Source organism: Spodoptera frugiperda, chromosome 2 (assembly GCF_023101765.2).
Source record: "Spodoptera frugiperda isolate SF20-4 chromosome 2, AGI-APGP_CSIRO_Sfru_2.0, whole genome shotgun sequence".
Lineage (NCBI taxonomy): Eukaryota > Metazoa > Arthropoda > Insecta > Lepidoptera > Noctuidae > Spodoptera > Spodoptera frugiperda.
Window position 1 is genome coordinate 1,283,588 of NC_064213.1, and position 14,450 is coordinate 1,298,037.

Genomic DNA, 14,450 nt, shown 5'->3' on the forward strand with positions numbered 1-14,450 from the left:
TTTCTCCCTCAAAAAATAAAATGAAATAAATAAAATACGGCTAGTGCAGTGATCGGGCGACCGGCTGCTATGTAGCAAATCACGGGTTTGATTCCCACCCGGAACAATTCTTTGTAATACAAATAAAGAATTTTTACCAACTTACTAGTTTACAATTGTGTTATTTGTTTTGGCAGTTTGTTTTCTTTATTATAATATTTATATTACTATCATAATAATGATCGTAACATAAATATAATTATCGAACTAATATGGAGGAAGGATATTATACCTATTTGATTAATGTAATTGGTTTATACCGTGTTAATCAATAAACAATTACTACCTAATGTTTATTTTTCACTAGTTGTAAGAGTTTTATTTACCTTAAAAGGAGTTAAACTACACCTAAACATCGGTAAATACAACACGAACCAATAACATTATTTGTTCGTTAATGAATCCAAGAACATAGCTAACTAAATAGATAGGTACGAGGTTCAATATGTTTCTAGTTGAATACTGTCACGGAGTCACAGGTCAGAGGAAATTCAAAGAAAATTTGTGCAGACTAAGTGAATGTGTTTGTAGTAACGTTAAGCCGTCGCCCGTGGAACTTTGCCAACCACGAAGAACAAATATGTAGATGTGTATAGTAAGTATGTAGGTACCTACCTACCTACGTGCTGTTTTTTTTTTGTTTTTTAGCGGGGAAAATCATCCAATGACTTCTCTCGCCTTGGGCGAGGCAAGAGAGAGTGTCAGACTCTTATTGACTAAAAACCACCCCGCTCTTGTTCCTGCTTTCCGAGCCAGAGCCCCGCATTGGTGAAAACGGACTCAGCTTAGCTATGTTTTTTATATCGAAAGATGTGTGCTATGGATGCGTGCCACAGAATAATAAGTAAGCTATGGATGGATTCCTTACTATATTTTACATCGCGTGCTTGAGGTGTGTGTTATGGATGGCGTCTCTACTATTGACAACTACTTTTCGCCGACGCATTTTCAAAGCACTTTACTCGCACCGCTACATAGCTTTGTATCGATGGACATGGTCACATAGTTTCACAACTCAGCCATTACATCTTCGTAGCATATATCATAGCTACATAGCACATTTCTGGTTGAAAACGGGTGGTCATGCGGAAAATCACTAATAGTCATAGTAACATCTGTCCTATTGAAATATTCAATCCATAATCTATTCAAATTATAACTCAAACAAAACAAACATAAAATTCAAAATATCTAATTCACAAAATATGCAAGCGGCTAAGTAGGTACGTAAACATCTGTATTACAATTTAAACGAAGCAAGAATGAACGTTTGTTGGTGAAGTACAATTAAGAGTTTCCAGTCTCCTGAGCACTGACTTGTTTCAACTCTGATATGAATTAATTACAAGGCTGTGTAGCGGCATTTGTTACTACCAGCACCATCTAGGGCATACGAACGTAAACTTTGTTTGTTATTTACTGATTTCTTTGTAAGATTACGTTAATGCCACGATGGTAATGTTTAATTAGGTTTTGGAGAGAAGAACTATGGAAATGTTTGTCGGTTTAATAGCGATTTTGTGCCACCTTAAAATAAAAAAATGTTTGAAGAAACGTTGCCTCATAATAGGATTTGCTCCTGTGTCGTCGTGGGTGTATTTACAAACTTACAAGTTCACATTCATATGATACCCAGACCAACACAACAATTTGTGGATCACACAAAGACTTGCTCGAGCAGCCAATCGATCCACCGTGTCAATCAATGAATTCAGTTGTTCTAAAAATAAGTAATGGTTAAATACCCAAACAACACTTAATATTAAGACACTCAAGAATAGCTCTGTCAGAACAAATTCTTTATAAAAGACAGAGGTAGAAATATATTTAAGTATAACTTAAAATAGAGTAGCTTTTCAATATTCGGGCATTAGTAGGCAATACAACACAGACAGTATACTATTTGCTCATTAAAAGGACGTATAGTGAAAAGTGAAAATTACTATAAATGTAGTTTTGCACACTTCTGCATACCCCTGTACTAAAAGACGTGGTGTTATACTACTAACTTACCTACATAACGAATTAGTCAAATAAGACCGAGCTTTCAAAAAAAGTAAATTGGATAAACCGTTCAAATATTCGAATAGCGAATGGCAATTCCAAATCAAAGTAATGAAGTAAGAGAAATGAAAATATAAAATCATTTTCGTTTTTGCAAACAAATCTGGAATGCTCGCCAATGCAATGGAAGATTCGAGATGAATTTAGACAAAAAGCCGGAGGAAAATCTTAAGATTTGCGACTCAGTTGAATGGTAAATACAGGCGGGGGTTCCGCACATGTATTCCGCGTAAATCCTCGGATAAGTTACAGTGAATATTGTGTCATGATTTCGTTTATATTCATCGAGGGAGTGGGAGCGAAGTGGGGGGTGCTTTCCAAACTGTCTTTGGAGATTGACTTCATTTTGTAAATGAGTTATTTTTTTTTCATATACATGTAAACGTAGCTGAAGGAGCTGTTGTTGAGGTCTGCTTAAGGTAGAAATATGCAACTAGACTTCATGGTTTGTAGATATTATTTCAGTATTTTTCGTAGATAGAGCGTCTAAGACTCATTGGCTAAACTATTACCTAAGACCATTAATTTCTTTTATAATTATTTGCCTTTACTTTAATTCTATCACTTCTGATGTAATGTAAAATGGAACAATCATTGTTGTGGATTTCAGCGCTCAGAGATACCTTAATATTTTTGAGGTCATGCTAGGTCATATAGTCTTTTGATATATAAGATGAAATAATAACCAGAAATATGTTAGGATCTCTAAAAATAATATGCAATTCGATGTAGCATGATGTTGCAATCTCCACAATAATAGGATCTGTTTTAATCTTCGGTACGAGTCCATCGACATCGGGAGGCTGACGCTGGCGTCTTCGCTTCGAGTGCTAGGGATGGGAAATGTATCGATAACATTTGGGTCACGATAATAATATGTGTTTTGATATCGACACATTATGTTTCGTCGATCGTCGATTCCGACTTTACACTTTTGTTAATTTGTTGACTGTTGCTACGTAAATGGTTAAAGAAAAATACAAAAGCCTGTAACTCTTTTTTTTGAGAATGGATAATCATCCAATGATTTCTCCCGCCTCTGATGAGGCTAGATAGAGTGTCAGACTCTTACTGACTAAAAAACACCCCGTTCCTACTGCTTTTCGAACCGAAGTCTCGGTAAACGGCTAGATAGTCCAGTATAAGTATAAGAAAGTAGAAATATGAAGAAAAGAGTTTAAAAATATATAAAGGAAAATGAATGCACCTAAAATTATAAAGAAATCTCAACTTTTAAAATTTAGTAGCTTGAAGGTACTCGAAATGTAACTGGCCTTTATCTAAACGTTATGAAACTTCCCATAATTTATAATAATATTATCTTTACAGATCAGAAGTTTTTCCCCTCGAATTCGAGTCAAAAGATAATTGCCTCTTTATAAAACTTTTTTTTTATAAACTTTTGAAAAATCATAAAGTTGCTTTGAAGATTACGAATTATTATCTAATGATGGTATTTTATTTAATCCAGTAAATTCAAGTTACACAGTGTTATTTCTGAAAAAAATAATATCAATATAATAAAACATTTAGTTTTAATTACAAAGGTTAAGAAAGAAACACAGTTTTGTAGTTGTTGCCTTTTGTGTAGCAGGTTTGCTTAACTTGCCTCAAGGCAAGTTAGTTAGTTAGTTAGTTATCAAGGGTAAACGGTCAACCGTTTACCCTTGATCAAGTGACTCGTAAACTATATTTCTATCAATAAAATAATATTGAATGTTAAATAAAAGGTTGTAAAAATCTAAACTTAAGAACCCTACAACAACAAATAATCATATCAACTTATCGATATTAGATACAATCGCAACAGCACATCACTAAAATCGTCTAACCAAACTGAAATCGATGATCGAACACCTGTTAAGGGCCCTCTGGCACTCTCATTGACTTATTTGCACTCGAGTAGACCCGCACGTCTACTGCACTTCTACCTTTCCGCAGCTTTTATTGAACATTCACGAAATGCTAGCTAAGACACTTTGCTTTGATTGATGAATCGACTAAATTTGAATTGGAAATCGATTTTAAGTAATTGAATCGAGTTGTTATAGTAATAGAGTGAAGATTTCATGAATGCCCCAACATCCCTTAAATTTCCTCATCTCCAAAAGGCTCGGCTTAATTAACGCCTCTGGTGTATCGGGTGTCTATGGGCGATAGCGATTGATTACCATCAGGTGATCTGTCTGCTCGTTTACCGTTTATAGAATCGTCTAAAAAACGTTTTTTTTTTTAGTTTCTTCTTCATCTAAACTTTTAAAAGTTTATTTAAAAAATCGAGATCCTGTATATTAAGTCCTTTTGCTTATACCAAGGCGTAGCCTATACACTCGCTGATCATGTAATTTTCAATAGATAAAGGAATTTTCAAATTCGCTTTAAATCTCTCATAAATGTTAGCTCTTTATAATATTAGTATACATTTGTGTCCTGAATTTAATTAATATTCAAGAAATTAGGGACCCTTAGTAACAAAACAGATTACGAACATCAGCACAGCGGTATAGCATATCAATTAGCTATTTAGTAATCTAGGCAAATCCCAGGTTTCCTATAGTCATCAATCACTAGAGAATGTCACACCTTTGTCGAGCTGACGAATTTCAGCTCAAAGTCGGTTTAATATTATTTGGCATTTCAAAGTGTTCCATTGGCTGAATAACTGCAATTAAGAATTCTGAGTAGCTGGTGTGTTCACTGTTGGACTATGCCTTCTCTTCATAAGAGGGGTCTGCCTTAATCGCCACAAATGGCAGGCAAGTTGGAGATCGCATTTTAAAAGATTCAGCTTTATTAGAGATTCTTTCAAATGTGCAGTTTCTTTGTTCAGCTCTTAAAATACCCACAAGAAGAGTAAAGGTGGTGTTTATCACCCACACTGTTATCTATCAATATCCACCCTTAATCTCCGACTCTCATATTTCTTAGCAAAACTTATAAGAAAGCACTAAAAGTCTTCGCGAATTGTACGTCAACAGACATCATAATGAAAGTTTCGTGCACTTGTTGGTGAGACAAAGTTCCTTACGATTTCAACGTGACCCCGAACTTGGGCAAACGGTTACCGGTTGCAACTTTGTCGTACTCAACTATGGGCTGGATTTCTATTAGATTTCCAAGATGTTTCCGAATTGGGTTTCGGGGCGATACACTCTTATTGATTTCTTAATATTATGTAATTTATGATGGAATTTTTTTAACAAAATGGTATTTATGACATTAATTATGCCTCCATGTCATGATCCAAGAGTCAACTGGTACTGGACTCATATCTAAGTTTTTAACAAACATGAAATAGGACTATTTCAAATTTACTCCAAACCAAAGATTGAGATTATTTTTTTATGACCGGTAAACGAGCAGATCAACTCAAGCAATCGGCGTGCCTTAATGAACACTATGAACATTTGAAACAACAAAAGCATTGCAAGTGCCTTACCGGCTTTTTGTTAATAAAGAATATTTGAGGATTATTGGAAATTCGGGGATTGGAGATAATTGGTTCACACGATGAAATACAACGCAAGAGTTGTTTCACTTCAGTTTTCTGTGAGACTATGGTATCACTCCGGTCGAGCCGGCCTATTCGTGCTGAAGCATGGCTCTTCCACATTTACGGTAAAAAGTACACTTTATACAATTTCTATGAAGTGTTAATACGAAAAAAAAATCTAAGGACCATACTGAATTGTACCTAATTGTTGTATAAAAATATACACTTTTGTAAGCTTGACTTTCCCAATTTGGCACAATCCCAGAGCCTCTTAATTGTTACTGAGAACTCCTTTCATGATCTTCATTATTACGGTGAATATTAAAATTAATTGCATTAACTTTCGTTCATACACTGCTCGGCTGTTTCTTGTTTCGTGGAACATTTACGCGTACGTAATATTTCATTAATCATACAATAATTGACGGTCAAATATTTAAATAAATTATAGGTATTATAAAATGGTTTTGTCTATATTAGTCTTCAGTTATTTTGAAGTGTCCGTGACTTGAAACTAGTAGAGCTTTTCTCTATTACTGTACGTGAGCTTTTACTGTAAGCCGTATTTTTTTTGTTAATTTAGTGTCTCACGATAATTTTTATTAAAATATGCGTGACCTTGTTATTAAAACGTAAGTAATGATTGATTCAATTTTTCATTAATTTACTGACGCTACTATTTACCAATCTTCAATTACTTTTATTTTTCCAATTGTCAGACTTTATGGAAATTGTCTTGCATTCAACCAATCATCGCTCTGACATCGAACGTAATAAAAATTTGCGTCAACCAAATTGGACGCAGCCATTCTCAAATGATCACTAGATTTGACAAAATATTCATTTTATAATATAAACGTTGAGATATTGGTTTAATTCAATGGATGAAAACATCAAAAGAAAATAACATTCGTCATGATTTATGCACAGAACGCATAAGTTATAACAATACAATTTCAAAAATAGAATACAGATGCACAAAGAAAAGCCTTGTAAAAAGAATACTTATAAAAAAAATGCAGCGTTTCAAATATAGGCAACTTAGGAATAATAAAAAAAAGAACAAAAATTTGAATTTGACAGATTGAAATTGAAATAGTTTAGATTTAGAACGCGCGTTGTGTACGCGTGGGTCGCTCAAGATTAAAAAAGAAAAATTTTTAGTGGTGTAGTGTTTGGAATAATTTATCAGATATGAAATTATTTTTTATTTTAAAATATGAAAAAATGAATAAATATGATAGTTGAAATAAATAAAAAATCGTTATAAATTCATAAAGTGAAAGTTAAATAAATATGTACACTGTATACTTACAAATGAGTGAATAAAAATGCGATGAATTAATGTCTGTAGGTATGTGTAAATTAAATTAATAAATGTGTATTATACTCATTTGCACTTACTTATGTGTTTACTAAGAAAATCATGTTTTATAAATGGTTTTTCGATTAATTGATTTTCAGTAAAATTTTTACAAGTTGAATTTCATTGCATTCACATATTGTTTGGACTGATCTTGTATACCTACCACTAATTAAATGAAATAATAAATTATTGATTGGCGAAAAGGGTCTACCTATTACATCAGTAAGTACTTTTGTATTTAATTAAAAACAAATACCTCTTTCAACGTTCGTTACAAATATTGAGTTGAAAAATTGGGCCTTGTGTCCTAAATATTTAATGACGGAAAATTGTTTAATGTTTAAATTGCTTTGTCGATACGTAACCGCCCCACACATGTGTGGCACAGTCCGCCACTCCGGAATGCCCGGAGGATCCCATCGCATGTCCCGTGTAAAGTCATTTAGTTCCCAAATTCCAATACCGGTGCGGGTGGTAAAGAGCCAAACGCGGGCAATTGAACCTTCCCGACCATAAAACTTTGTACAGAACGAGCTCGCTACCTTCTTTTATATGTGTTCTCGTAAAAGGGCTGCTCTTCGTTTAAAAAGTAAATTTATATCCTCCGCCCTCACTTGCTAATCTCGTTAAAGTTGTACTCAATAGTTCAGAGGCGCCGCTTTGTAATCCGCTTGCATCTCGGCGGATACTAATGATTTAGTAATAGAATACTAAAGTACGTGATTAACTAACCAACAGGTGTGAAACACACAACTCATTTTACCGACTGGGGCGGCGCGCGGCGCCTCGCGGTCTCCCCCACCTAGACAAAGGTTTGTTTTCGAACGCGAAACAAGACAATGCCGGCCCAGTGACCGAGTGTCGGCGATCGACCGGCGCATGCGCGCGCCGCCCGGCTCCTCGCTCGCCGCTCGCCGCCAGTGAGCAGCCGCGGCGCGACCCGATCGCGCGCTCCGCCCGACGCGACGCGACCGACGCCCGCGACTACCCACCGTCACGTCGAACACACACAATACACCGCTAATGCGTTCTGTTTACAATATTGCATTAACACGTGCCCCCGGATCTGATGGCCGACGGTAGGCTCACGTGAACCACTTGTATTCGCCCACAACAACACCCCAGCGAGAGGAACAACAACGTTTCTGGTGCGTATTTTTCACGATTCTATGTACTTTAGTGGTTTCTTATTTGCGATGAGTAGATAAGGGCATTACAGCCGTCGTCTGTGTGAACAACTGTCTTAATTGAGTAATGGGTGGCCGAGGGAGCTATTACATTGAAAATATGGCTAATGTCAGAGCCATTCCACGTGCCACGTAAAATAAACGTCAGAATGGTAGAAGCCGTGCGTCGAGAACGGACTCGGTAACGTTGACTTTACAGACAGAGCAAATAACCTCACAAATAATGAAGTAACGCTCAGCTGCCGAGTACATTACTCAAAGTGACTCACTTTTTGTTAAAGATAACGATTTCATTACGTTATACATTTTCAGTTCAATAAGTCACTGAAAATGATAATTTTCTGACTAAAAATGTTGTTAGGAGGAGAATTTGGGAAAATCGTTCACTATTTTAGTGTCTAAGTTGTATTTCAGGACAAATAACATTATTTTACTTGTATCACCCACCTTGTAAGTTAGGATTTAGATTTAGTGAACAGTTCTAACCTAGACACTGAGCGTACGTCGGTACTATCTTCGCTAATCCTTTTTCGTATCGATTTTTTAATCTTTAAATGTTTCAGTTAAAATTGACACCTACGCTACACAAATTTTCTATTTGACATACGTTTTACAAAACGGATTAAAGGCACATTCAAGTTTTCCGACATATTTTATAATTCACTTAAAGACTTAATTCTTTTTTTAAGATTATCTAAGACCCTCTTAAGTGAGAAAGGAATTTGATATCAATGATTATTTTGATTCAGTATAAAATTAACTATAATTTGCAGTCTTTTGTTATCTTATCAAAAACCAATCGTATTATTGTGATAACAGAAATCAAAATCAGTTGAATTGGGTTCGTCTTTGATAATATAATAATCAATAGTCACGTGATTAGGGATCGGGGATAAATCGATTAATGAAATATCAGGAGTACTTTGTTAACTCAGGTTTCATTTACTCATATACGGTACTCATATATTATGTTTTCTTCTATTTTATATAAATCTCTTACAAATAACAGAATTTAGGATTCAATAATGATAAAATGATGATGAGTACTGCTTTATTCTGAGACAGTTTTTAAACAATAAAAATATATTGGTAAACATGAATTAAAAAAAATGAAAACGGTCGATTTACGAAAATATTTTCCTTTCATTTTCACATGAAAATTAATAACTTCAAACACATCGAAAAGTAATTCAATTCCATTTGCACTGTTCTTTACCGATTTTCACTTTGTATTTTTAATTAATCGACTTCAAAAAGGAGGTGGTAAAGAAAGCTAAAAAATGAATTATTTGCGACATCAAACTAATTGAAATAGACGCGTATAAGTTTACTACTTTTTATCTATAAAGACTAATTTCCCCAATCAAATAGTTATTGGCAAAGAGCCTAAACTGTATTATACATTACATTAGTAGGTATTCTATAGAAAAAAGCTGATAACATTCCTCGTTGACAATATCCCGACGATTGCGATGTTCGCTCGACAGCCGGCCCGACGGCTTAACGTGCTCCCTAAGAAGGCTCCCGTATTAGAATTTTTATAAGCTTTGTTTGATACAGTTTAAAGACAGGATTTTGAAATGTATTATTCTTTCCTAGTCGGGATTGAGATTACGAAAGATTTTTGAATTGAATTAATGCGGTAGTTTCCTATTAGTCAAATTGAATACTTTTATTGAAATGTCAGAAACAAAGCTTTTCTATGAATTTTGAGGGCACTTGACCATAACTTGATGTTTGAAAGTACAATTATTTTGGGATATTTTCTCTTATCGAAAAGTTAAAACAAACCTTGGCCAGGAAACTACCCAATTTAACTCCTATGAACTTGAGTCCTTGTTTTATTTATTTGCAGAAATAAATATTATTTTATTTCAAAACTTACCGATTATAACCTAAAATTATGTATTTAATATTGTCAAGTAAAACGGGGCTTGTTGGGATCATTTAAAAAAAATATCGCGGACTGAGATACGCATTGGTTTGCGATATAGTTTAATTGGAAGTGAGTTAATGGTAAAAACATACTATTTTACTTTTTTTCTAAGAATAATACTGAATGAAGTTTTTGTGTTGTGTACACATCTGTTGACCTCCAAAGAGTAGAAAATCGTGATGTTTCATGTAACACAGTTTATCGGGGACACAACATGTCAGTGTACAGGGCCGAAATGTAACATGTACGTAAGCTGACGTTTTCTACCAAATATCTGTGTCATTATTTTTTTTACTAGTTTTGTATTACGTACACATTATGGAAAAAGTAATATTGTACAAAATAGCAACTATTTTCTAATTATTGGGCTTGTGACCGCGTCTTGGTGTTATAAAATCTTTCCTTCTTTATAATCCCTGATTCCCCAACATCACTTACATTCCTATCCCTCAAAAGACCGGCAAATCACTTGTCACGCCTCCTGTGCTGGCGTCCATTGGCGGCGGCGATTGCTTACCATTAGGTGATACGTCTACTCGTTCACCGGTTTATACCATAAAAAAACTCGTTTAAGTTATAAAGATTATAATGGCTAAATCGATTTTCCTGATTTATTGTATCTATAATGGACTTATCTTTAACAGAATAACTTGAGTAATATTCAGAAAAAAATATTAAAAGCCCCCTTTTCACATTTATCAACAATTAAACTAAAAAATCAATACCTATTTAGCAATTGTCTTCGTAGCAATTGGCGTCATTGTCTCTGCCTACCCCCATAGGACATAGACGTAAGGTTATGTATGTATGTATGTATGGTATGTAAGTAATCAATACCTATAAAAATCAGTTTAACAACAATAATTCTTGAGCAACAAACAATGAATAACATAACTTCATTCCACACACACAACATAAATAACAGTTCCACTTACTGTATACATTTGAATATTTAATTCTACACATTGTATATATCCTATATATGTATATATATGGTATGTATATATATATGGTTCCTTCTCAACCCTCAGTGAACCGTTGTGACACGGTCCGGTTGGAAGAAGTAGTGCGTTCATGTAAATATTTGATTGATCATATCAATATCCAGCGATTATTCTTATGATTTCTGAGAATTTCTATATCTCTGTATTGTATTGTTAATCAAATGTAGATTTACTAGGTACTTATTTATATAACTTGGTTCGATGATCTATTGGTTTTTGTATAAGACTTTGATACAAGGCACTATTCAAATATACATGTAATAACCCTAAAACCTTCTCCTAAGTCTGAAAAATAATACTACGCTGAAAACCGCATCAAAATCAGTTTAGCCAAACGCGAGATAATCACGCATAAACATACATACATGTAAAACTAAGAAGTCACTTTTTTTGAAATCGGACAAAAATATATAATATTACAATAGTTTATGATTAAACTACAAAGGTATTCTTAAATTAAATTCTTTTCAAACCGTTTAACCGTAACAAAATCCCTTAATAAACATAATCAACACATAAAAAAATACTATTTATTTTGTAAAATTCCATTCACGTTCTTTTTCTTGCTTCATTAATACGGGCATAACAATAGATGTAACATACTTACGTTTTATCTCAAAAATATCGAGCTAATCGTTCCTCTTATCGTATTTACTTATGTATTTGATAACGCTCAGTTATGTACAAACATATACAGGTATATGTATATATGTATAAATGTTTGTTGATACAACAGTTTGAGTCTACCATATATTATGATGATAAGACGTTTTTTTTGTTAGTTTTGTGTGAATAAACAACATTTTTAGATACTTTTTTGTTAGAAAATGTGGTTAAAAATATTCTAACAAATTCAGAGCGTTCTATTGTTTATGCATATTATAAGATAACTGTTCATGCTTTTAGTGACTGTTTCTTCTGTTTTGGTTTTCGAAGTCTTTCGGGTTAGAGTTTAGAGTCTAAATAACGTTTTTGAAATGCTCTCTTTTCCTATTGACTAGTATAGTGCCTGGAATATTAGTACACCAAAATTTCAGCTCCCTTCATCATTGAAGTTGTTTAAGTGTAGGAGAGCCATACTTCGGTACGAATGGGCCGGCTGGACCGAAGTGATACCACGGTCTCACAGACAACCGACGTAAAATAACCCTTGCTTTGTGTGAGTGAGGTTATCGGAGACCAAATCACCCCTTTCCAATCCCTGATTATAATAACCCTTAAATTTCTAATCCCTTAAAGGCCGGCAACGCACTTGTAACGCTTCTGATGTTTTGGGTGTTCATGGGCGGCGGCGATTGCTTACCATCAGGTGATACGTCTACACGTTAACCGGCGTATACCATAAAAAACTAAAACGTAGTACCAATAAAACATAGTATACAACGTTACCTACAAAATACTATCACTATTCGATCAAGGCCAAAAAATTCATTAGCGGAAAATAGTCCCTTAATAAAAAAAAAACTAGTTAAATATCTCAAGAGACTATTGACCGTTAATATGACGTGACTTGTACATAAATTAAAAAAGTTGGCCAGTAACTGAAGGACACTGTTTCATGACAAACTTGACCTGAAACAGACATGTCAGCGTTAAACATTAACCGTGTAGTTAGCGGCGGATCCGTCGACTAATATTTACTGTTTAGTTGTGAAAATATTATGTTTAATATATAGGGTGGGCTGTTATTGTTTTTTTAAAGAGTAGTGTAGAATTTGAATAAAATATTTAAAATATTGCTGTTTTGTTGGTTAAAGGTTTATGAATTGGAATTTAGGGTGTCCGGAGCTACGGGCTACCTAGTGGGTTTACCGGGGCTCTAGCTCGAAAAGCAGGAGTAGGATCGGGGAGTTTTTTAGTCAGTAAGAGTTCAGAGACACTCGTTCTCGCCTCGCCCAAGGTGGGGTGGGAGAAGTAATTGGATGATTTTTCCCCATATTTTTTATGTGGAAAAATCATCCAATTACTTCATGGGTTAATGGCGTGGAGTTTGGTTTTGCGTCCGGTGTATAGTGATCTATTGCAGCTCATACTCAAATACATGGGTCTCATACCATAAGTGGAGTACAATAGTTCCTCCATTGTAATTAAGCTATGTTTACTCTTCTCGGTATCTAAAAAAGTTTATGTTATGCAGTTAAAACTTTCTTTGTGTCGACAATTTTGTTTGCAAAAGTCAAAGCCAAAGCATTTTATTTCAATGATTCCGTGTACATACACTTTGAAACGTCAAAATAGAATTGTCCGTCTGTCCATCAATTAGTAAAGCTAGCTCGGTATAAAGCCTAGATTCGTATAGAGAGGATATAGTATGATTTTTTTTTATGAGAGAGGTAGTTTATATCAGTTAAATTTTTTTTTATACCATTTTTTTAGTTAATTAAATCATTATTAGTCGAAAGTCAACACAAATTTGTTTAAAAATTAGAATATCATCTTGATTGATCTCTTAGTTACAAAAAATATAAAGATAAATTACATTTTTGTCTTAATTCTACATTATTGCTGTGACAAGTCATGTATCAATACATTTATAATGCCTTTGACCATGTCTTAGACATATGAACTTAGTTTATTTACGGTTAACACCGACTAAAAGGTAGCCCATAATCTTTGCCACTAGTAGTAGCATAAAAATAATACCCAGTTTACGATTATTAATACCTAATTATTTTAGCTACACGCCGTATAACACATTAAATATCTCGCCGTCAGATGTTTTGCCACTCAGGAGTGGTGACGTAATCTTTGATGTGTAATATAAACATGAGATGAAAGAGAAATAGCTTGATTTCACTTTTGTTTTAGTGTACAAGTGTAAGTACTATTATTAGATTATTATGACGTAGTAGTTATAATTAGTAGATGTATTTTATTTTCTGATATAACAGAGAACAATAAGATGTTTTGATTAATATTATCACACTGATATTATAAATGTGAAAGTTTGTTTGTTTAGATGTTTATCCGTCAATTACGCTGAAACTACTGAACGGATTTTAATGAAATTTGGTATACAGACAGGGTATGAGCTGACTTGGGTGGTAGGACTTTTTATCCCACGGGAACGCGGGCGAAGACGCTGACAGAAGCTAGTTATAAGATAATGAGATTATACTTTTCTCTACCTTACGCAAATATCTAATTTGCGTAAGGTAAAGAAATGTTCTTCATATTCAAATGATACGCTGTGGTTGTTGTTATTAAAAATATAGTATGAAGTTATGATATTAGTCCAAACTGGTCAATATTATCGGGTCTGCATACAGTAGAAGGCGTGATGATTATGTATCGAAACGTATTTAAGGATAAAGTTGAAAGAGTTTGAAATACTGAAGGATTTTTCCAGTTAAAAGTCACA

At 34.1% G+C, this 14,450-nt stretch overlaps 1 protein-coding gene across 13 annotated transcripts in view; it reads left to right on the forward strand.

Annotated features, from left to right (window-relative positions):
* Window positions 1-7,822: 7,822 nt before the first annotated feature.
* LOC118269486 (calmodulin-binding transcription activator 2) overlaps window positions 7,823-14,450 on the forward strand; it is a 193,133-nt gene continuing 186,505 nt past the window's right edge. For 8 of the 13 annotated variants that reach the window (XM_035584619.2, XM_035584630.2, XM_035584623.2 and 5 more), the window contains exon 1: window positions 7,824-8,110. The gene's annotated coding sequence lies outside the window, so the exon portion shown is untranslated. Of the gene's footprint in view, window positions 8,111-14,450 lie in introns of all 13 variants that reach the window. The other 5 variants (XM_035584629.2, XM_035584625.2, XM_035584633.2 and 2 more) reach the window with 3 other exon arrangements.